The 23,654-nt window shown below is 43.8% G+C and overlaps 1 protein-coding gene and 1 pseudogene across 1 annotated transcript in view; one reads left to right on the forward strand and one right to left on the reverse strand.

The window, feature by feature from the left end:
• Positions 1-4,707: 4,707 nt before the first annotated feature.
• LOC139278193 (sphingomyelin synthase-related protein 1-like) lies at positions 4,708-18,424 on the reverse strand (annotated as a pseudogene).
• A 2,131-nt stretch (positions 18,425-20,555) lies between these two features.
• The window catches only part of LOC139278296 (uncharacterized), a 402,549-nt gene continuing 399,450 nt past the window's right edge, over positions 20,556-23,654 (forward strand). The window contains exon 1 of the mRNA XM_070896942.1: positions 20,556-20,670. The gene's annotated coding sequence lies outside the window, so the exon portion shown is untranslated. The remainder of the gene's footprint in view (positions 20,671-23,654) is intronic.

Raw genomic sequence — 23,654 nt, forward strand, 5'->3', positions numbered from 1 at the left:
ATCACGCATTTTACACTAACACACAAAGTCAAAATTACCCCCAGAGAGTCAGGACAAATTGCATTCTTCAGATTAGAGGGTATCGAATTACAGGGCCAGGGCACGTACACGTAATTCTGTCCACATTTTATCCTAATTTTTGCATCTCCATTGTAAATTCTCATGTTCACATTTACAAGGGAATCTGCCCAAATAAACTTGTCGCTCTGTAGTTACACCCTCCTGCCGGTGATCCAGTTCAGTGGCAATGCAGTGCCTCCAGTGGAGGAAGTGTGTAATTAGAGTGTGACAAATGTGGACAAATGAATTTCTAATGGAAAATGTTGACAGGATGATTTATATATATATATATATATATGTGTGTGTATATGTTTATAATATATAAAAAATGTCTGTGTATAAAATTTGTATGTTGCCACATATCAGGGTAAAAGTACCCATGAAACTTTCTAGCCACAGAAACTTGCAGTGAAATTAGGCAGATATTTACTGGTTACTATATATTTTAAAAATTGTATCTTCCCTTTTATTTCTTGGTTGTTTCTTCTCATTTGGTCCTCGTCTGCTTGCTCTGTTTCTCCCCCACCTCACCCTCCCACCAAATTCATAGGAGTTTAGAAGAATGAGAGGGGATCTTATTGAAACATATAAGATTCTGAAAGGGCTTGACAGGGTAGATACAGTGAGGATATTTCCCCTCGTGGGGGAATCTAGAACTAGGGGGCATAATTTCAGAATAAGGGGTCGCCATTTAGGACTGAGCTGAGGAGGAATGTCTTCTCTCAGAGGGCCGTGAATCTTTGCAATTCTCTGCCCCAGAGAGCTGTGGAGCCTGGGTCATTGAATATATTTAAGGTGGAGATGGACATATTTTTGAATAATAGTGAGTCAAGAGTTATGGGGAATGGGCAGGGAAGTGGAGATGAGACCAAGATCAGATCAACTATGATCTTATTGACTGGCGGAGCAGGCTCGATGGGCCAAATGGCCTACTCCTGCTCCTGCTTCTTATGTTCTTATAGCATACATCATTCCTTGAGAGGATGGGCAGTTAACTTGTTTCTCACATTGTTGCCAATACTACTCTGCAACCATCCAGCAGGAGCTATATGGGAGTAAGCCCTATTGAAGTTCCCTGCAGTTTCCTTTCACCCGTGGATGGTCTGTCTGATTCTGGCACTCACCATATCAAGGAACCTAGGAATATAGAGGACTATGGTCCATCTGACCAATTTCAAATGTCTTGAAGCTATTTTATCCCACAGTATATTTTGAACCTCTATATCAAACTTTTCAGCAGGAAGTTATCCAGCGCTGCTTTGACTTTGTTGACTCTCTTTGTAGTCCATTGCATACGTTCATCACTGTCTATATAAAGTAGTTAAATCTAAACTGTACAGAACATAAGAACTACTTGGAGGTGCTGGGAAACAAACTCAGGACCTCATGCATTCAAATAATGTGTGCTACCACTGAAATACATCCCTTGCTGCCAAGTACAAGTTTAAACCTGCATTGTCCTGCTTGGTGGTGCAGTGAGTTAGTGCATCAATATAGAATATCAAAGGCTTCCCTCCGTAAATCTATTTTGACACAGAATCAATAGCTGTCATAAGGTCAGAATTTTGTGCACTCCATCTGGTTCGACAAGGATCTTAATCACATTATTGCAATATAAAAAATTAGAATAAACAAGCATAATTTTAAATATAAAAAATGAGTAATCAAAAATAAAGGCAGTTAATTATTTCTGATGCCTAATGTGTACAGCAAGAAAGATTACAGTTCAAAAGGAAGGGCACGGAAACTTAATGAAAAGGTTCAAAATTAAAGTATTGATTGAGATGTCAAACATTGTTATCTAGATTCACTTTTCCATGTGTATGCATGTCAAAAATCATCATATCCTTCATAATAGCTGTACATGCATTTTGACATTGTTGTTATTGATTGCAGATTTTAGTAGGGATAGAGCAGTCAATCAGCTTGGAAAAAACACGGGTGGTGACTAAGCATGTGCAGTACCATTTTTCATGTTAATCCTGCTTTTGCTACCAGATGTGTTCCATCTTGGTTGCTGATGGTGCATGTTGTGGTATATACATCCAAATATGATGATAGCTGTTACTCATATATCTGTGCATATGCAAAACCATTCTGTGAGGCGTTGAACCATCTTTGCCTGTGATAGCTCGTACATAAAACACAAGTCAAGAAGGTGAAGTTCAGTTGTTTCCTGCAGTCAACCTTTCTCCCTTTTCCCTTCTCATCTTAACCTAGTAGGCACCTACAATTAGTGCTTTGACCTACCAAAGCCAAAGCAATCTGAACAACTGAGAACAGCTTATGTGCGGTTAGGAGTGATATTGAGTGGCAGCACATTATATTGAGAATATGAGAGTGAGATAGGGATAGAAAATGTTATTTGGCAGCCAGGTTCAGTACTTGGTGTTGAGAGAGCAGGACAACAAAACATGCTCGAAGTAAGACGTTGGAAAGCAGACTGAGAAAGTAGCAAAGTGTGTATTTCAAATGTTAAAATGAAAAACAAAGGAAATTTGAACTTGCGCTTGCAACTCTACTTAGACATGGATGATATTGGCTCAGGATCCAATAGGTATCCTGATTTAGCCCTTTCAGAGTCAGTCAGTACAATTATCTGCAGCTATAGTGTGGTCATTTGGATGGAAAAAGGGAGGTCGCAATCCTCATACACAATTCAGCAGGAGATGTGTGGTCTGGGGTGGTGGTATGGGGGTGGGGGTATGGGGGATGAAAGGGTGGGGGTATGGGGGGTGACATGGGTGGGGGTATGGGGGGCGATGGGGTGGTGATATGTTGGGGTGACAGGGGGTGGTATGGGGGGTGACGGGGGATGGTGGTATGGTGGGGTGATGGGAGGGTGGGAGAATAATGGGGTGATGGGGGCTGGTGGTATTGTGGGGTGACGGGGGTTGGGAATAGTGGGGTGACAGGGGTGGAGGTATGATGGAGTGATGGGGGTGAGGGAATGGTGGGGTGATGGGGATGAGGGAATGGTGGGGTAATGGGGATGAGGGAATGGTGGGGTGTTGGTGGCTGGTGGTATTGGGGAGTGACAGGGATGGGGGACTGGTGGGGTGACGGGAGGTGGGGGAAGGGGGTAATTAAAGATTGTATAGGAGCCAGAGGGCAATGAATCTGACAAAAACTAGTTGTTAGAATAAACCTCCTTAACATAAATCGATTTACTGCTCCGCTAAGATAAAGAGGGAGGAATTCAAGTGAATGCATTAAATGTTCATACCTATTATCCCACAACATAATCGCAAGGACATTTTCTGTTCTTTCTTGACCACAATGATAGCATAATGATGTGAAAGTGTAAGTTTAGAGTTGTCAAATTGCTGTTTCCTCAAAGCAAATCATAGTTTTAAATAGTTTCTCTGATCTTCATACATAACATCTGGAAAATAATCAAATCTCGAAATCTAATTTTCTTGGGGGAGGGGAAACTGGAAAAATGTAAGAATAAATAGTTATACAGTGTAATTGTGATTTTTAAATTACAAACTGTGATATTTAATCTTATATATTTGAACTCTGCTCAGCAGTTGTTACCCAGCATGTTTGTCGAACAATTATTTTTTGTTGCTATGTTTAATAAAATGTAGGATGACATGTTACTCATTGGCATTTGATGAATACCTAATAGAAATCTCAACCCATGGGAGACCAAAGAATTAAAAAAATGTTTAAGAATGAACATGGTTTCCATTATTTTATTATATAATAATAATCAAACGATAATGAATATTGCCAAAGTGTTTCTGCTTTGGGCACAATTGACAATCTGGGGGCAAATTGCGCTCAAAATTGAGCTAGTTTTCAGAAGTGAATTTTTTGCTCAAGTTTCCGTTCAAACTCGTTTGCATATTGCCGAACATAAAATCTTGCATAAGCCAATGCAATTGGGCAGCATTTTCATAGAAAAATTATGACACACAAGGAGGCCATTCAGTCCATCGTGTACGTGCCGGTCGAAAAAGAGCTACCCATCCTGATCCCACCTTCCAGCACTAGGTCCATAGGCCTATAGGTTGCGGCTCTTCAAGTGCACATCCAAGTACTTTTAAAATGTGATGAGGGTTTCTGCCTTTACCACCCTTTCAGGCAGCGAGTTCCAGACCCCCACTACCCCCTGGGTGAATTTTCTTTTCCTCATCTCCCCTCTAATCTTTCTACCAATTACTTTAAGTCAATGCCCCCTGGTTATTGACTCCTCTACTAAGGGAAATTATATCTTCAGGATAACAAAACTTAAAAACAAATTAGCAGCATTACTTTTTTGGGGTTGCTACTGTTTTGTTATCATCACTACCAAGACTGGCTGTCTGACGGCCCATCAGGTACAGTTCCGCTGCTGTGTGAAATGCTCGTCTGTTGAAAACAGAATGCGCACACTGTGTCAGGCTATCAACTGGAGTAAGGATACCCAAATTAAGAGTCGACTCATCTGGGGGAAACAAAAGAGCACAGTTCCAACTTGGTGGACAAACCATGAACCAACCTAACCACCAATTATATCAGTGTCTCCATCCCCCTTCACATTTGCACCTGTCTTGAAGAAACCCATTGTACTAATCTTGGGTATAAAACCAATTATTCTTCAATTAATAATTATTTGTCCAACAAAAATAAAATAACTGGGTTAGTGCGGATTACTACTTATTCAATTAATCTTTTCAATAATCTTAGTCTAGGAAGTGGCCAACTATATTCATTTGGTACAGGGCCACTGACATTGCATTCAAAGAATGAAAACACTGGGAACCAAATTCGTGCTCTTTGGCTCTGTGTGGTAATACAAAATGAGTCTTGCGCTGATGTAAAATGTGATGAAGATATCGATTGAGTAATGTTCATGTGCAGCAAGGATGAAGAAGATGCCAAACAGGTTCAATACCCAAGACAGAAGTTTCAGCTGCTTGGTGTATATTCTGTGACAAAGAAGTTAAACATAGAAATGGCAACTTTGTGGCCACTGACCATGCAAGGCAGAAATTGCCCCTTTCCTTAAGGCCTCTTAACATCAGAAAGCGGTGACCACGCTGTGGAGTGCACTGGCCGCCGAATTTTTGTGTAATGGCCGCCATTTTCAAAATTTTGCTCCCATTTTATCCCTGCAGTGATCCGCTCCCCACTCTACCACTACGCTGCTGCCAATCTATGTTAAGTGCGTCATCACAGTGCGCACCGTTGATCTACCCCGCCTGCCCCCCCCCCCCCCCCCCAGACAGCGAAATTCCACCATGAAAATCTTGGGCCTGCCCGGCAGTGCCAAAACCTGATTTTTTTGCTGGTGGTCCAGTGAGGCTGAGACCTTCTACAATGGGGCCGCGGCTCCCCTTAAAGGGGAGGAGCTACTGCCGCAGCCGCCATTTTTTTTTTTGTCAGCTGACTGCCATGTCTAGCCGAAAATTATGCTCCCGGGTTCAGAGAGGCTGCCAACAGGCAGCCTGGCACCCACTCTTGGGTGCCAGGCTACTGGCCTGGCCGAAACCCTCCCTGGTGGCCCAGTGGGCTAAAGTTTTAAAATCGCGAAGGCTCTCACCTTCAAGTGAAGAGGAGAGGCGTGGTAACACGGCGCCGTGATGACGTCATTGCGGTGGCCACTCTGCACCGCCCCCAACTTCTGTCCCTCAGGTGTTGCCACTGCCGCATATCCGCCCCCATTAAGAGCAACTTCCGGATCCGATTGAAAAAAAAAACAAAAAACGGAATTTCGCTCAAGAGGCGACCTGTTAATGTCATTTCAAAACCACTCCAAATTGCAACTACCTGCTGAAACTTGGCCCACTTGTCTCCATACAGTTTTCCAGGACACTGCAGATAATGGCCAGGCACAGAGAGTGAGGTAACAAACATAGTAACACAGCGCAATAGGAGCATTGTCCTCATCAGGCTACACATGCGATCTGTGTTTGTGATTGGCCTGTGTTTGTGAAGCAGCAGCAGTAACAGCCAAACAATGCAGCACACAACACCGCCGACTTCAGCCATTGCGAAAGGCCAGGGTATCCTAGGGACACTATCCAGGAATATGTCTGGAAGGGGCAGGTATGTTGCATGTCAGGCACACGTTCATGAACTATTACCATGACAATTGATGTAAACCCAAAGACTAAGAATGCATAAATAGAATTTTAGAATGCAATTTAAAAAATAAATAATTTTGCTTTAAAAAATATTCCTTGATATATTTCAAGTGGTAACCTGGTGCAGTTTTATTAATATAGCTGAAATGAGTATCAACAATTTTTACGAATCAGATTGTATAATCCACCACCTGTGAGCAAACTGATTATAAATAACTGGAAATGACTTAAAAAAACAGAACTATTTATTAGTTACATTGGTGTACAGTAGACAGTTTCTTAGTAATTTTTTTTTAAATTAAAGCTTTCAAAAGGTATCCATTAGTGCCCTTGCGCCTAAAAAAAATCAGCTTAATTTTAATAGCGTCTTTAAAGGTCCGCAAGCAGGCATAATTAGCGGAACCTCGCCATAGTAATTAATTCGACCATTTTTTATGGACGGGGCCAGATTCCAGCGCGATGTTTTTTAAACTAGTGCAAAAGATTGAGATCGATTTGCACTGAATGTAATTTACACGTGAAATTGCTCGATCGTTTGTACCGGTTTTGGCCGAATTTGTGTAAATTGCGCTGGAACGATTAGAACAACCTAATGCAAACTCCAGGCCACTATCTCACCACAAGAACAAAACCATAGGTGTGGGGGGGGGGGGGGGGGGGGGGGCGTGGACATGGCACATCAATTTATGCTGTTTTATGAGTAAAATAAAAATTCCAGTCATGATTTATTACTAAAACGAGAAAGGAAGAAACAACTTTCCTTTATATAGTGCCTTTTACATCCTCATAATGTCTCAAAGAGCTTTACAGCCAATGAATCACTTTTGCAGTTTAGTTAATTGTTTCGTAGGGAAATGCCACTACCAATTTATGCACAGCAAGGTCCCACAATGAATGGCCAGGTAATCTATTGTTGATGATATTGGTTGAGCGATAAATGTTGGACAAGATAAATAAGACTGAAATTTCTTCCAATCTGTTAATGCTTTGATAGATATCTATACTAGGGCTTAAATAAAGTATCTCCTACATGGGATTAATTCATATTTAAGGTTTTACTGCATATATTCACTTGTGTTTCAAAGACCAGAAGCCATTATCAATGTTATCAGTTTCTAAGGGGCTTTTAAGTGAAAATCTATATATAGAAACATAGAAACATAGAAAATAGGTGCAGGATTAAGCCATTCGGCCCTTCGAGCCTGCACCACCATTCAGCATAATCATGGCTGATCATTCACCTCAGTACCCCTTTCCCGCTTTCTCTCCATACCCCTTAATCCCTTTAGCCGTAAGGGCCACATCTAACTCCCTCTTGAATATATCCAATGAACTGGCATCAACGACTCTCTGTAGCAGAGAATTCCACAGGTTAACAACTCTCTGAGTGAAGAAGTTTCTCCTCATCTCAGTCCTAAATGGCCTACCCCTTATCCTAAGACTGTGTCCCCTGGTTCTGGACTTCCCCAACATCGGGAACATTCTTCCCGCATCTAACCTGTCCCGTCCCGTCAGAATCTTATACGTTTCTATGAGATCCCTTCTCATCCTTCTAAACTCCAGTGAATACAGGCCCTGTCGACCCAGTCTCGCCTCACATATCAGTCCTGCCATCCCGGGAATCAGTCTAGTGAACCTTTGCTGCACTCCCTCAATAGCAAGAACGTCCTTCCTCAGATTAGGAGACCAAAACTGAACACAATATTCTAGGTGAGGCCTCACCAAGGCCGTGTACAATTGCAGTAAGATCTCCCTGCTTCTATACACAAATCCCCTAGCTATTTGCCATTTGCCTTCTTCATCGCCTGCTGTACCTGCATGCCAAATTTCAATGACTGATGAACCATGATACCCAGGTCTCGTTGCACATCCCCTTTTCCTAATCTGCCACCATTCAGACAATATTCTGTCATCGCGTTTTTGCCCCCAAAATGGATAACCTCACATTTATGCACATTATACTGCATCTGCCATGCATTTGCCCACTCTCCTAACCTGACCAAATCACCCTGCAGCCTCTTAGCATCCTCCTCACAGCTCACACTGCCACCCAGCTTGGTGTCATCCGCAAACTTGGAGATATTACCCTCAATTTCTTCATCCAAATCATTAATGTATATTGTGAAGAGCTGGGGTCCCAGCACTGAGCCCTGCGGTACTCCACTAGTTACTGCCTCCCATTCCGAAAAGGACCTGTTTATCCCGACTCTCTGCTTCCTGCCTGCCAACCAATTCTCTATCCACGCCAGTACATTACCCCCAATACCATGTGCCTTGACCTTGTACATCAATCTCTTATGTGGTACCTTGTCAAAGTCCTTTTGAAAGTCCAAATACACCACATCCACTGGTTCTCCCTTGTCCACTCTACTAGTTACATCCTCAAAAAATTCCAGAAGATTGGTCAAGCATGATTTCACTTTCATAAATTCATGCTGATTTGGACCAATCCTGTCACTGCTTTCCAAATGCGGTGCTATTTTATCCTTAATAATAGATTCCAACATTTTCCCCACTACTGATGTCAGGCTAACTGGTCTATAATTACCTGTTTTCCCTCTCCCTCCTTTTTTAAAAAGTGGTGTTACATTAGCTGCCCTCCAGTCCATAGGAACTGATCCAGAGTCGATAGACTGCTGGAAAGTGATTACCAATGCATCCACTATTTCTAGGGCCACCTCCTTAAGTACTCTGGGATGCAGACAATCCATGGTCTGCGGTACTTTATACCTGTGGAGCAGTAAATAATCTGAGGCTATCTCATCTTTGGTACAAGGTACTTCAGCAACTCACATGCTGTAATCTAACATAATGTCAGTGTGTGGCTCAATGGTAGCACTCTTGTCTCGGAGTCAGAAGATTGTGGGTTCAAGCCCCCTTCCAGTAGGCTGACTCTCTGGTGCAATACTGAAGGAGTGCTACATTTTTGGAGGTGCCAACTTTCAGATGAAATGTTAAGCTGAGACCCCGTTTGTCCTCTCAGGTGGATGTAAAAGATTCCATGGCACTATTTTGAAGAAAAGCAGGGATTTCTCCCTGGTCTCCTGGCCAATATTTATTCCTCAACAAAAATCACTAAAACATTAACACATTGCTGTTTTGCGGACCTTCCTGTGTGCAATTGGATGCTGTGTTTCTCTACATTACAACAATGACTACACGTGAAAAGTGCTTCATTGGCTGTAAGAAACAAACTGAGCTTGTGAAAGGTGCGAGATAAAAAGAAATTCTTTCCTTTCTTAATGATGTGCTGTTAAATGGAGTGATTGAACTCTGATTAGGTAAAATTGTGGGGAGGTGAGGTCCTTTGCCTCTGTGGAAAACTTGTTGGGAGACAAAGGGAATATTTAAACTATTACGTGAGATCAATGTTGGGAGTTTGTTAAGTGATCAAAGCTAATGTGATTCAGATAGAAGCTCAGAATTAAATGTGTAACTGTACAGACTGAAAGGCAGTTATTGAGAATGTGTTTCTGATAAGTACCATGGACAGTGAGAATTATCTGCAATGTGGCAATTGTAAATAAAGCATATCTACAGTTACATCTTCTCAACCTGGGGAAAGGATTATGTTAAATACAAATACTTAAACTTACACTACTGAATTAAAAAGAAGTGTCATATAGTTAATAAAGATAACTTGTGATCAGTCCTGCAAGAATGAAGCAACCCCTTTCATTTGTGTGGTACAAAGCAAAAGTTTGTCAGTGTGGTAGTTTCTCTGCATTACCAGATTATAACTGCTCAGGATTATTTAAATAGATTCCAAGTGAAACAAGTGTGATGGAATCGTTTTTTTAACCAAAATTATTAAGTAATTATCAGTTAATCAAATACAATTTTAGGCCTTGATTCTGAAAAACATCTGCAATTGTTACTTCACTATAATTACCCATTCAACTCATTAACATGGATCATTATTGCTTCAAATTTATTCTGAATGATGTTCTTTTGATCTTAATGTGACTTTTTTTCCTCTTGTAGTTAGGAGGTATCATTATTATTAATGAATAAGGATGAGGCCGTCAAGTTGCCATTATGTTATTCATAAACGAGGAAACATTGAGCAATCAGAACATCATGAAATATGATCACAAAATCAGAGCCCATTAAATTTATGAGTAATTTATTTACCTTTCACCACCAAAAACTTTTGAGAATATTTCACTCTGAGAAATAATTTATAGAACATGAAAATGAAGAAAGAGACTCCAAGGTGAATTAGACACAGACCACAGTAAGGCTTATGTAGGACAGCTTAGCTCACTTCTATCTTTCATCCCTAGTTCTGACTCTCTCTCTCATTAAATCTCATTGTCTCGTTTTCTAATGTTTAGGAATATGGTGTGCACTCATGTCCATGTTGCATATTTTTCTATCTTTTTATTCTTTATTAATATGCATACCTATTATACCCCTTTCTCATAGTGCCTGGATATCTAGGACCTCTTCCTTACTACCTGTACTGAATCTTAAACGATGCAGCTTCTCTAATCATGTACAGCTAAAAATAAATCTCACCAGTTGCAATTCAATTTACTTCTATTTATTAAAGCAACCACTTGCTTGTCATCCTATAGGTTAACAGATCATTCAACACTATTTACACAAAATTTGATGGATGGGCAGTCTAGGTTTACCAAAGAATCATTTCAGACCTATGGAAACAAACAATAAGCACAATCAGAATAGAAGGAAGGAACCATTGGTGAAATTTACTTAGATATGGTACATTCCTATAAAGGTCACCAGTTGCATACTAAGCCAAACGTTCTAGTACAATATGAACAATCTGTAGTAAAAACAGAAAATGCTGGAAATAGCAGGTCAGGCAGCATCTGTGGAGAGAGAAATAGTGTTAATGGCCCCAAGTTTCCACACGTGGCAAAACAGGCGCCCCTCCGAGCTGGGCGCCCATTTTTCGCGCCGTAAACGGCGCCTGAAATAAAACGCACTATTCTCGAGCGCTTTGCAGCTCGATGTCTGCTTGGTGCGGCGCCCAGGGGGCGGAGCCTACCACTCGCGCCGATTTTGTAAGTAGGAGGGGGCGGGTACCATTTGAATGAGTTTTTTTCGTGCCGGCAACCCTGCGCGTGCGCGTTGGAGCGTCCGCGCATGCGCAGTGTGAAGGAAACATTGGCACTCGGCCATTTTTGTAGTTCTTTGCAGCTGTTCAATTTTTAACATTTTTTAATAAAACCACATTGCCCTTCCATGATCAGCACTGAGGCTTCTTGCAGCAGTGAGAAGGCTGCAGGAAGCCTCAGAAGTTGAGGCAGCCGTTTCCCAACGGGCCTGACCGACGGCAGGGGGGCCTCCACCCCCACCCCCCTGCCATCGGGAATGGCTGCCTCAACTTCTGAGGCTTCCTGCAGCCTTCTCCCTGCCATCGGTCGGGCCCTCACTGCCCCCCCCCCGCTGCCGTCGGGAACGGCTGCTGCCGTCGGTCGGGCCCTTACTGCCTCCCCCCCCCCCCCCCTGCCGTCGGGAACGGCTGCCTCAACTTGTGAGGCTTCCTGCAGCCTTCTCCCTGCCTGAAAGGCCTGCCTGAAGCACTTTCACACAGGTAGGAACATGGTTTATTTAATCTTTTCTTTGCTTAGAAATTTTTATTCAGGTTGGAATTATTTGTATAATATTTGTATAAGTATAACTAAGGATTTATTGTAGAATGTAATGACTTCCCTTCCCACCCCCCCCCCCCCCCCCACCACCTCGTTCCCTACGCCTAATTTGTAACCTGCGCCTGATTTTTTAATGTGTAGACAAGGTTTTTTCAGGCCTACAAAAATCTTCACTTTCTCCATTCTAAGTTAGTTTGGAGTACGTTTTCACTGTGGAAACTTTCAAATCAGGCGTCAGTGGCCGGACACGCCCCCTTTTGAAAAAAAAATTCTGCTCAAAAGTGAAACTGTTCGACCTGACTAGAACTGCAGAAAACTTAAATGTGGAGAATTGCGATTTCTAAGATACTCCATTCTCTACCAGTTGCTCCTAAAAATCAGGAGCAAATCATGTGGAAACTTGGGGCCAATGTTTCAGATCAATGACCTTGTGTCAGAACTGGAAAAAAGTTAGAGATATAACAGGTTTAAAGCAAGTACAGAGGCAGAAAAAGGGGGAGGGGAGGAAAGAACAAAAGGGAAGGTCTGTGATAGGGTGGAAGGCAGAAGAGATTAAATGACAAAAGGTATGATGGCGCAAGATGATAATGGGACAAGTAAAGAAACAAAAGATGGGTCTCGAGGAGGGATAAATGGGAATGGCAGAATCATCAACAGCTGCCGTCTGAAAAAATGGGGCAGAGGTTATGATATGAAAATGTTGAACTCGATATTGAGTCCAGAACACTGTAAAGCGCCTAAACGAAAGATGAGGTGCTGTTCCTCGAAGTTACGTTGAGCTTTGTAGGAACAGAGTGAGAGGCTGATGACGGAGAGATCAGTGTGGGAATGGAGCTGAGAATTAACGTGACCTGTGACCGGAAGCTTGGGGTCACACTTACGGACTGAACTGAGGTGTTCCGCAAAGCGGTCACCCAATCTGTGTTTAGTCTCCCCAATGTAGAGGAGACTGCATCGTGAACAGCGAATACAGTATATTACATTGAAAGATGTACAAGTAAATTACTGTTTCACCTGGAAGGAGGGTTTAGGGTCCTGAACAATGGGAGGGGAGGAAGCAAAGGGCAGGTGTTGCATATCCTGCGCTTGCACAGGAAGATGCAGGCGGAAGGTGAGGGGAATTTTGGAGGTGATTGAGGAGTGGACCAGTGTGTCGCAGAGGGAACGGTCCCTTCAGAATGCTGAAAGAGAAGGGTAGGGGAAGATGTATTTAGTGGTGGGATCATGCTAGAGGTGGCAGAAATGGTGGAGGATGATCCGTTGAATGTGGAGGCTGGATGGGGGGAGGGGGAGGACATTGGGAACCCTATCGTGATTCTGGGAGGGAGGAGGAGGAGTTAGGGCAGAAGTGTGGGAAATGGAACAGATGTGGTTCAGGGCTCTGTCAGCCACAGTGGTTGGGAATGCTCAGTTGAGGAAAAAGATAGACATATTGGAGGCACTGGTATGGAAGGTAACATCGTCAAAACAAATGCAACAGAGACAGAGAAACTGGGAGAAGGGAATAGAGACCTGACCGGAAGTGGGGTGGGAGGAATTGTAGTCAAGTTAGCACTGGGAGTCAGTGGACTTATAGTGGATAATGGTCAATAGTCTATCCCCAGGGAGACAGAGAAGTCGAGGAAGGGAAGTGTCAGAGATGGACTATATGAAGGCGAGGGAAGGGTGGAAATTGGAAGTAAAGTAAATGACATTTTTCAGTTCCAGGCAATAGCAGAAAACAGCACCGATACAGTGATCAATATACCAGAAATAGAAATGAGGGAGGGGACTTGAGTAGAACCAGAACAAAGAATATTCCACATATCCCATGAAAAGGCAGGTATAGGTAGGACCCATGCAGGTTCCCATAGCAACACATTTTACTTAGAGGAAGTGAGTGGAGTCAAAAGAGAAGTTGTTCAATGTGAGAACAAGTTCAACCAGATGAACAATGAACAATCTGTACACTTCTGATAGAAGAAAGTATCTTCACACTTCTGTGCGAACAAGTCCTCACAGAACAAATCCATTATATTGTCCTAATTTAAAGAAAATAATTTCAGTGGCTACCTCCAGTGGCTCAGTGAGCAGCTGAACTGTACAGACAAGGATGGTACCAGGTTTGATCCCCATTATATGTGCTGAGTGAGCTGATATCAGCTGAGATGTAGGTTTTTGTACCCGATTTTAGATCATTTAAGTCGGAGTACTTAACCCTGCTAGTGTGAACCCTTCACAAAATATGGAAGATTTTAGCAACTATTTCTGGAAAGCTTTCTCGAACTGTTTCTTAAGTTAACTGAACTTAAGTTTTAATAAAAGCACCTGTACAATCTAAAACAGCTGGAAAGAGGTTTAAACACCTAGGGCTGGATTTTCGACTCTTTTGCACCTCTGTTTGCGCCACGGCGTTACACCGGGCATCCAGGTTTTAGCGACCAGCCGGTAAATTCGGATCCTGATTTGTGGCGGCGCAAATACTTACCGCCTTGCCCGCCATTTTGACTGACATCATAAGTCAATTGTTATGCAGCGCTGCGCTGCCGCCCCGGATGGAAAATTCGTCCTTTACGCCTCATTTAACACCCGCCCCAGATGTTCCCAGGGTGCAGCAGGCAGTGTGGACAGCATAATTAAATGGAGGGGGGAGGATTAGAAATCACAGTTTACATTGACTGCAAAGTCTGCGCACAGTACGCTGCATGAAGCTTCGACTTGCAAACGACACTTTTATGTGCCATTACAGTTTCCTTACAAGGCCAGTGAGAGATTTGAATAGTTTGCCAGCGCATCACGCTGGTTGCTACTGGCAGGTGGCTTCAAGCTAGAAGAAGCGCTCATGGCCATGTCGGCCCACGAATGAGGAGAGGCTGAAGACAGTTGGGGAGGAGACCTTAACCCCTACTGGTTTACAGGAACAATCGCTCATACCTCCAGTTCTCTGAGGCACAGTGCATGAGAAGGCTGCACTTCTGAAAGGAAGTGCTGACAGAGATGTACCAGCTCCTACAGGCCGACCTATAGCCTACCAATACCAAAAGGACTGCACTGCCCATTGTAGTGAAGGTGACTGTGGCGATGGTCTTCTGTGTCTCCAGCTCGTTCCAGGCAGTAGCAGGGGTCATATGCAGTATCTCTCAACATGCTGCACATCGCTGTATTCGGCATGTAGCAAAGGCTCTGTACGCCTGCAGAGTGGACTTCATGAAGTTTTCTATGAGCAGGGACACCCAGAATGAGAGCGCTTTAGGGTTAGGCAGAATTGCGGCTTCCCGAGGGTTCAAGGAGCCATTGACTGCACACACGTGGTCTTGTGAGCACCATTCCACAACACAGAGGTATTCTGAAACTGAAAGGGATGCCACTCCCTAAACATGCAGCTGGTGTGCAACCACACGCAGTGCATCCTTGCAGTGAATGCTCCCTATCCAGGGAGCGCACATGATGCTTTCATCTTGTGTGAGAGCAGTGTCTCACGAATATTTCAGCGACAAAGACAAGAGCACCGCTGGCTGACCGGGGACAAAGTTTAAGGCCTAACCACCTGGCACATGAACCCCCCTCTGCAACTCCATCACAGAAGCAGAGCAGTGCTACAATAACAGCCATGTAGCCATCCGCAGCATCATCGAACAGACAATTGGGGTGCTCAAATAGCACTTCCGATGCCTGGACTGCTCTGGAGGCTGCCCTCAAATCTCCCCTTAACAGGTCTCCGAATTCATTGTGGTGTGCTGCATGCTACACAAATTAGCCATCATGAGGGGCCAGGCATTGCCTGGAGGGATTACAGTCCCATCTCAGGAGGAAGAGGACGAGGAAGAGGAGCCTGGCAAGGCACCGATTGGACAACCACCCCATCCATGGGGGAGGCAGCATAGAGATGCTGCCGGAGCAAGAGCCGCATGTCGCCAGCTCAATGGACTGGTTTGCTTGAATGGGGAAGCTGAGGGATGCAGCTAAGACTCACGACGCTATGTGCCACCATAAAGGTTCTTCTACAGTGAATTTTGGAATGATACACACGACACCAATGGCAAAGGATCAAAGTTACATTTTTATCCAACAAAGAAACATTTCCCCCCCTCCCGCCCCAACAGAACAAAACCATTCAATAAACAGCATTCTGCTGCAAGTAACTCAACAACAATGAAGTGCATTAATGAAAATAAACCACTTACATTTGTACGCATAATACATCCAGCCATCTATACAATGTTGTCCCAATCCTTAATGGGACTTGCCCTAAGCTTTCTCCCCATCCCCTTCCCATGCCTGCTGCTCCTCTTCAATGAGGCATCAGTGCCTACAACGAGTCTGCTTGAGGGCTGCTGTGTTAGGAAAATGTGATATATTCACAGAGTACAGCACACACAGCTTTTTATAATGGCCGACAGCATCTCAGAAGTTCTGGAAACTTCTGGTCAGCTGATTCATTTATTCGACTTTAGTTGCAGTAACACAATACATCCACATTCACAGTGTGGAGTTACAAGCTTACAGGCATTACACTTCTCCCTCCTTAATGAAGAAGTTATAACAAACATCATACATAACTTGCATGTTTATACATAACAAAGAATATGGACTTATTTACTGTTACTTTATAATCACCACACAATCTCACCTTACCATCGGACTTAGGTACAACAACAATGGGTGTAGCCCAATTACATCAATCTATCTTACAAATAATGTTCTCAGTCCCTAGTCTTTAGCGTTCTTGCTCAACTTTTTCCTGGAGTGCATATGGTATGGAACGTGGCTTGCAGAAAACCGATCTAGCATCCTTCTGTACCCTGACACTCGCTTTGAAGCCTTGAATCGGACTGCCCATTTTGCAGAACACCTTCGGATAACATCATCCGTTGATGCAAATCTCGTTTCAACACGGAAAATCTCACTCCAATCCAGCTTCAGTGATTTCAACCAATTTCTTCCTAGTAAGACAGGCTTGTCTCCTTTCATTACTATAAAAGACAAGTTCTGAAATTGATCCTTATATTTCACCGGTACGGTGATACAACCTACCACAGGAATGTTCTCTCCCGAGTAGCCTCGCAGCTCCATCTTAGATTTCTCCAATGGGAAAATCACGCAATTTATCGAGGTATAGCAACTCCAGTACTACACTCACGGATGTACCCGTGTCAAATTCCATTGGTATCTTGAATCCCGCAACCTTTATGTGGATTTTGATACTTTTCGAATTGCTGTCCATTAACCTCGTGCTCTTGATGACATGTAACTCTAACATCTCCTCGTCCTGTTGTTGTTCTTCCATGCTATGTAGTCTCTGGGGATTTCTACAAATAGCTTTTAAAGCTGGACTCATAACTTTGAAAGCTGGTTTACCCTTCAGTTGGCATGCCTTCACAAGATGCCCAGTCTTTCTGCAGAAGAAACAGTCTGCCTTTACATATGGACAACTTTGAGCAATGTGTTGTCCCAGGCACCGATAGCACGACTTTGGTGTTCTGTTAGAATTTCCAGTTTGTGAGACTTTGGGCCCCACCACATTTTACTTTGAATCTGCAGGCGATTCACCTCGGTTGACTGATGATCATAATTATTATAAAATTCTCAGGAATATTGATTGGCCATGCCCATCAACCTCGCTGTCTGACAAGCAATCTCAAAAGTCAAGTCATCCGTCGTCAGTAACTTTCTTCTGATCGCATCATTTTTCATCCCACAAACAAAACGGTCCCGCAATGCTCGGTTTTGAAAAGTTCCGAAATTACAGTGAATAGATAGCCTTTTTAATGCTACAATGTATTCACTGATATTTTCATCAGTCTTTTGATTTTGTACACCCAAACGATATTTTTCAGCAATTTCTAACGGTTTGGGGTTGTAGTGCTGCTCCAGCTTCGTTAAAATCTCTTTAAGCGTTGTGTCCTTTGGCTCATCAGGTACAGGCAGATTTACCAGGGTTTCATACAATTCAAGACCCGCTTCTGATAAGAAGATAGTTCGCTTCCGTTCCAACACAGCCCGGTTCTGATCTGCATTCTCTGGAACTTCGATTATATTATTTCAGTAGAATACATTTCTAGCCGGCCCACAGACACCTTAAATCTTTCCTGGTCACGTTTATATTCACCTAAGTGTCCCATTACTGCTATGGGTACTGCCATTTTGTCTCTGCAGTGCAGACAGTGTGCTCGTTTTTTTTTTACCTCGGATTTTGTAGCTATTTCCAAAGACAGAGAAGCTTCCAAAGTCTCTCTGTCGGCTGGCTGAATCCTTCACCAACAAAATTTCAGCTTTATATCATCCGAAAAATCCCATCTCATCGCCAAATGTGATATATTCACAGAGCACAACACACCCAGCTTTCTATAATGGCAGACAGTATCTCAGAAGTTCTGGAAGCTTCTGGTCAGCTGACTCATTTATTCACCTTTAGTTGCAGTAACACAATACAGCCACATCCACAGTGTCGAGCTACAACATTACAAGCTTATAGACATTACAGAAAGCAGACAGTGCAGACAGCGTATGACGGCACCCTGGACCAGCTCTTTACCTGGAAGGCCCAGCTGTGTACTGCTGTGCCTCATCATCAGCAGAAGCAGTCACTGGTGGCTGGGGTGTGAACTGTGTATAGTGCATGGTTGTAGAATCAGTCGTGGGAGCCGGAATGCTGTCATCCTGAGGAAGGACAGCACCTTCCATTTCCTGGGAGCCACTGAGACTTTGACGGGGCTGGGTCTTAACATCCGGAGCACAATGTGTCTCCACAACTTGCTAGTCTGCTTCGGCACTGTCCTTTCCCCATCGGACAGTGGGGAACACAGAGAGGATTGCATCAGTCATTGACCGCATCACATCACTAAGCAGCTTGTGCCTGCGATTCGATCGATACTGCGATGTGATCGAGGGCACAGGCCATCGAGGGAATGCCATTGTCACTGCTGGAGGCCACCTGCCTCTGTGATTGGGCAATGATGGCCTCGCTGGAGTCCTGATTGCAATGACAATTCATGATGTTGCCTCCACAACTGTCACAGAAATCTTGTTGATGCTCTCTGGGATCCGACCCAAAGCAGCCATGTTCTCCCTGGACATTTCCACCAAGTCCAGTTCCATGTCTGCCTGTTCTTGAGCAGGCCTACTTTGCTGACTAACTCTCCGGAGAGCTGGCCTCCGAGATTCCCCTCTCGCTTCGCGTTGCTCTAGGCAACTGGGGCCATTTATATACCTTCACTAACCAAAAGGAGCTCCACATTGCCCTGGGCAACTGCCTGAGCTGGTGCTCCAGTGAGGGCAGACAACCATTCCTCGGCATAGGTTAATTCTAGGATTTGAGGCAGCCCCCTGCCTGTGTGCAGCTACTCATGCCTGTTTTGTGACAGCAAAGAGAAAAATAGGAAGGGTTCAGAGCAGGTACACCTCTTGTTGTGCAATTTATGCCTACCATACTTCAATAGGTGAGACTGTGTGGATGTTCTTATGTCTTCACTTCAATCTGTGTTGATGCTGCATAAGCTTTGTGAGCGATTGTTAGGAGGTGAAAGGGATGTAACATAGGGGCTGCAGGTGATCTTTATGAAACCCATATCAGGAGTTGGAGTGTTTTGCGAGGAAGGTTCTCAATGAGTAGGGAACAAGAGGCTATGTGCATCCTTAATTAAGAGGCAATGGCTGGAGAAGTCATCCTTGAGTTTTCTGAGACATTGTGAAACCCACCTCACAAGGTGCAAGACTTTGAAAATGGACATATACATGAGATATTTCACATGGTGTCTGACATACATGTTGGAAGGATAGTAGGCATAAATAAATGTGAAAGGTACGACTCTGATAAGGTCGTTGAATTTTTTGCGGCATTGTGTGCCAGTTCTGGCAACTGTGTTTGCCACAGACACCTTGTGGGCAACTTCACGCCAAATTCTTTTTAATATAGCTGGCAGCGGTCTCACTCCCCCAGCCAGATAGAGTGATGACCACCTCCTCTCCACTGTGTGGACTAAGGCCTCAGCAGCTTCCGTTGAGAAACGCCTGGCAGGCTGCCTGCCGTCCTGCTGCTCCATCTCTGCAGAAGTGGCAGACGTCGGGCGGGTCATCTGTGCATGCTCGCTGAAATAACCTCTGCACCCAGGGAAACAAAAGCGCGGCTACGCATGCGCAATTTTTGGCTCAGGCGCATAAAGTCCGTTGTGTAACGCCTGATTTAATGCCCATGATCATGGATCCTCAGGGCCGAAATTGCCCTCCGCTCCAAAGGAGGCGCACCTTCCATTTTTTAAGTGTTCTGTCTGCTCCAATGCATGGGGTGGGCAATCTGGGGAACTTCAGCTCTTTTGGTTTCTTTTGGAGCGGGGTGGGTGTGGCGTTATCAGCGGGGCAGAAGTGCGGGCAGGTCGGAACGTCCGTCGCTCCGAGACATCAGTGCAATGTGAACGTGCCGCGCCGCGCTGATGCGTCACAACGTCCCTCCCCTTCAGTTAAGCGGGAGCGCCCCTTCAAACTCTGCAATGTTTTTAGTTAGGTCCACTGGGCTATCAGGGGGGGGAGTTTCAGCCCGGCCAACAGCCTGGCACCCAAGAGGGGGTGCCAGGCTGCCTGTTGGCAGCCCGGCTGAACCCATGGGCATAATTTTCGGGCCAACCTGGCAGTCGGCCAACAATAAACAATAACGTGGAGTCGCCGGCAATGCGACCTCCCCTTTAAGGACGGACACGCCACCCAGTCACAGACAGCTACCCGCTGGGGAAAGCTGCTAATGGCATCAACTGGCGGTGGCGCTGCTCCCGCGAGGCAATTCTGCGCGGGGTTCGGAAAGGAGGTTGCCGCCGGCCGATAAGGGAATGGAGCGTGCCCGATGCGGCGGGAAAACAGTCGGTGCAGTAACCTGTTCCTGCCGCTTCTGGCCCGGGGGCAATTTCGGACAGGTTGGCCCATCCTTCTGCCCCCAATCGGTAAGGCCTCTCCACTCCACTCCCGCCTCTTAGAGTTTATAGAGGGGGGCAATTTCGGCCCCTTATTTTTTTGCCGAAATTGCCAGTCGAAGGCGCAAACATTTTTCAGGCGGCATCGGGACCATCCCACCGCGATTAGTGCCCCGAAATCGGAAATGCTGTAAATTCAGCCCCAAGATTTTCCTTTGTTGACTATGAATGGTAGGAAGCTTCCAGAACTGAAATATAGACCATTCAATTAAAGTGATTCTCAGTCTGTTTTTAAAAAGAACATGACCCCGGTAATGAGAGATTGCAAAATGTTTTATTGTTAGGAATTTGAAAAAAAAATGCAATAATAACACAGATTATGATTGATAGCATTATGCTGCGGGTAAATTGTGTCTTTAGGTCGACTTCTGACTATTTATGTGTTATGTTCAATAGTCTAATTATTAGAACTGGATTTCCAAGCTTTTGCAGCCGTTAACAATGTGATAAAATGTCACAGAACAGTGGTGGATTTGCAGAATATTCAGCATGCTCTCTTTGGCACAAGCTTTCTAATTCTCTTTAGGCAATATTATTTATTGAGAAATTGGCCCAAAACCTATTTAAAGTCATTTGATTTGCACCGTATGTGGAACTTCTCTGCCAAAATGGTGATATTCTTCAATGCTGTTTTGGAAATAAGAATTAAAAGAAAAAGTTTCTTCTGAGGCCATACTGATAATATAGGAAATATTCTTATAAAATGAAACCTTCGCAAAATTTTGGCTGCATCTTCAGAACGATTCCAAGTGGCATTCATATATTCAGAGGCACAGAAAGAGTTCTGCACATTAGGGAGTCATCTTTTGCATCTTCGTGCTAGGTCCTCTCCAAACTCCTTTCACTCTATCTGCCGTAATATTACCCAAAGCTGAGATGGCTACGTGCATCCTTTTATTTATCCCACAAAAATGATTTGTGTGTTATAAAACACTTCAAGCTATGTCTCTATTGCGCACATTCATTATTTTTTTTCAGTTTTAAAAAGCAAATAACATACTGCATTTTTATCGTTGGATTTTAACCAATACATGGAAGAAACTCAATATGAAAAATCAAACAGCAGTGTTTATAAAACTGAAAATTCCAACATAGATCTTTAATTAACTTTGGAGGGGGAGGGGGAAGAGACATCTGGGTTTGAAGTCAGCTCAGACTGATAGATGAATCCCTTCCCTCTAACAGCTGCAAATGGTCCCATATGAAATTATTTTGCACCATCTCAGCTCACTTTCTGCGAGATGCAAGTCTACAGCATAAAAACAGTACATAATTCAGCACTAATTGGCAAGGGAAGGATTGCAGACATTTACAGGATCCCTCATTGGCTTGGTCTTGTAATTTGTCCCCAGAGTCATTTGGATTATTGGAAGCATACTACATTCACTCTTGCACAGCAAGTGCATTACCGATTCATATTAACAGCACCCAGCTGGAGAGAAGGTAGCAATTTACAGTGATAAAGTGTTGCTGCTGGATTGAATATCAGTAGTTTGTTTGCAGTAGATTATTTCTGAACCAGGCACTTTAATTGCTAAAATTGGCCAAAGCAAAATGTGATGTATGTATATGCATGTCCATAGCCATACAGTCTATTCATCATTATTCTAGTGTTTCCTGTCAGTTGCTGTTATTTAATACTTACTACGATGTCCATTTTTGACAATTACTGTTCTTAAAATTAATTTGAAAATAAATATTTCCATTATTTTCTAACTCTCCATAATGCAAGCTTAACCTTCACACTGAACTAACCAGTTGACCTGTGACCACATTACAGGACAAGAGCTCTGTATCCTGTCTGGCTAAATGATTGTAGAACAAACACATCATATTGGCCCAGAATTTGCTAGGAAAATAATGACGAGTTTAATGTGCACGCTGTTATTGGTGTGTAACTAACCCAGCAGTTTGTGGTGAGGGAGAGATACACCATGAATTACGAATGGTCATACTTTGTTGGACGATTTGCGTTACTCCGCTATTAGCCTTGCAAAACTTGGAGCTCCATGAGTGTCAAGAAATTGTTGCATAAATATAAATTAAACTCATCGCAGAAAGTTAGGGCTGGTATTTAACAATGCAAGGACCCTTTTAATGATAATATTCCTGCAACGGCACTCAAATTCTCCGTCCCTGAAAGGGAACAATTGTAACTCTGCAGTCCCACTCCTGCAGGTAGTAAATTGTTCCTAGAGGTTTTTAAAACTTCAATTTATTTTCTTACTTTTCCCTTCTGTCTCTTTCTTTTTCTCTGTTAATCCAATCTTTATTTCTCTTTGGCCGGGCTATTCTTGGATCCATGCAGGCGGGAATGGAGGCAGGTCAGGTGGGAAATTTTTTAAAAATGGGTGCGGGTCAGGAACCTGCCATCGTCCCGCCCCCACGAACCTTTCTCTCGGACACGTTTTTCGATGCAGCAGCAACCCGAACGGCAGAGGCGGGCAACCTAGCTGAAATCAATATAACCTTGTTTACAGACACTTAAAAGCCTTTTTCTCCTTACATTTTTAATTTCCCTGCATAGTCGCGGGATTCACCCAGCATGGGAACCATGTCTGTCAACCTGAGGCGGGACTTCAGTGGCCATTACGCCAGCTGATTACTTGACAGCATCAAATGTAGTATAAAAGCTCCCATCTGACACATGATCATTTTCCTTAGGCAGAAGCTGTTGCTGACTATATTCCCAGCACAGATTGAGCTTTCTGCAGGCCGCAAGTGTTTCCACTAAAGTCTCCATCCAGTCTTACCTCATTGGAAGTACCTCTCTCACCATTGATAGATTGCTTCTCTCAACTCTACTTGACCCGCCATCTCTTCCATCAGCATGGATGCCATCTATATTCTCTCACCTTAGTCCTCAGAATCAGATGAGCCCCAACACCAGCAGCACCAGGCACTCCAGCGCACCAACAACAACACCATCAACCTTCTCCTCAACCACTTGATGC

The sequence above is a fragment of the Pristiophorus japonicus genome, chromosome 13 (assembly GCF_044704955.1).
Source record: "Pristiophorus japonicus isolate sPriJap1 chromosome 13, sPriJap1.hap1, whole genome shotgun sequence".
Taxonomy (NCBI): domain Eukaryota; kingdom Metazoa; phylum Chordata; class Chondrichthyes; family Pristiophoridae; genus Pristiophorus; species Pristiophorus japonicus.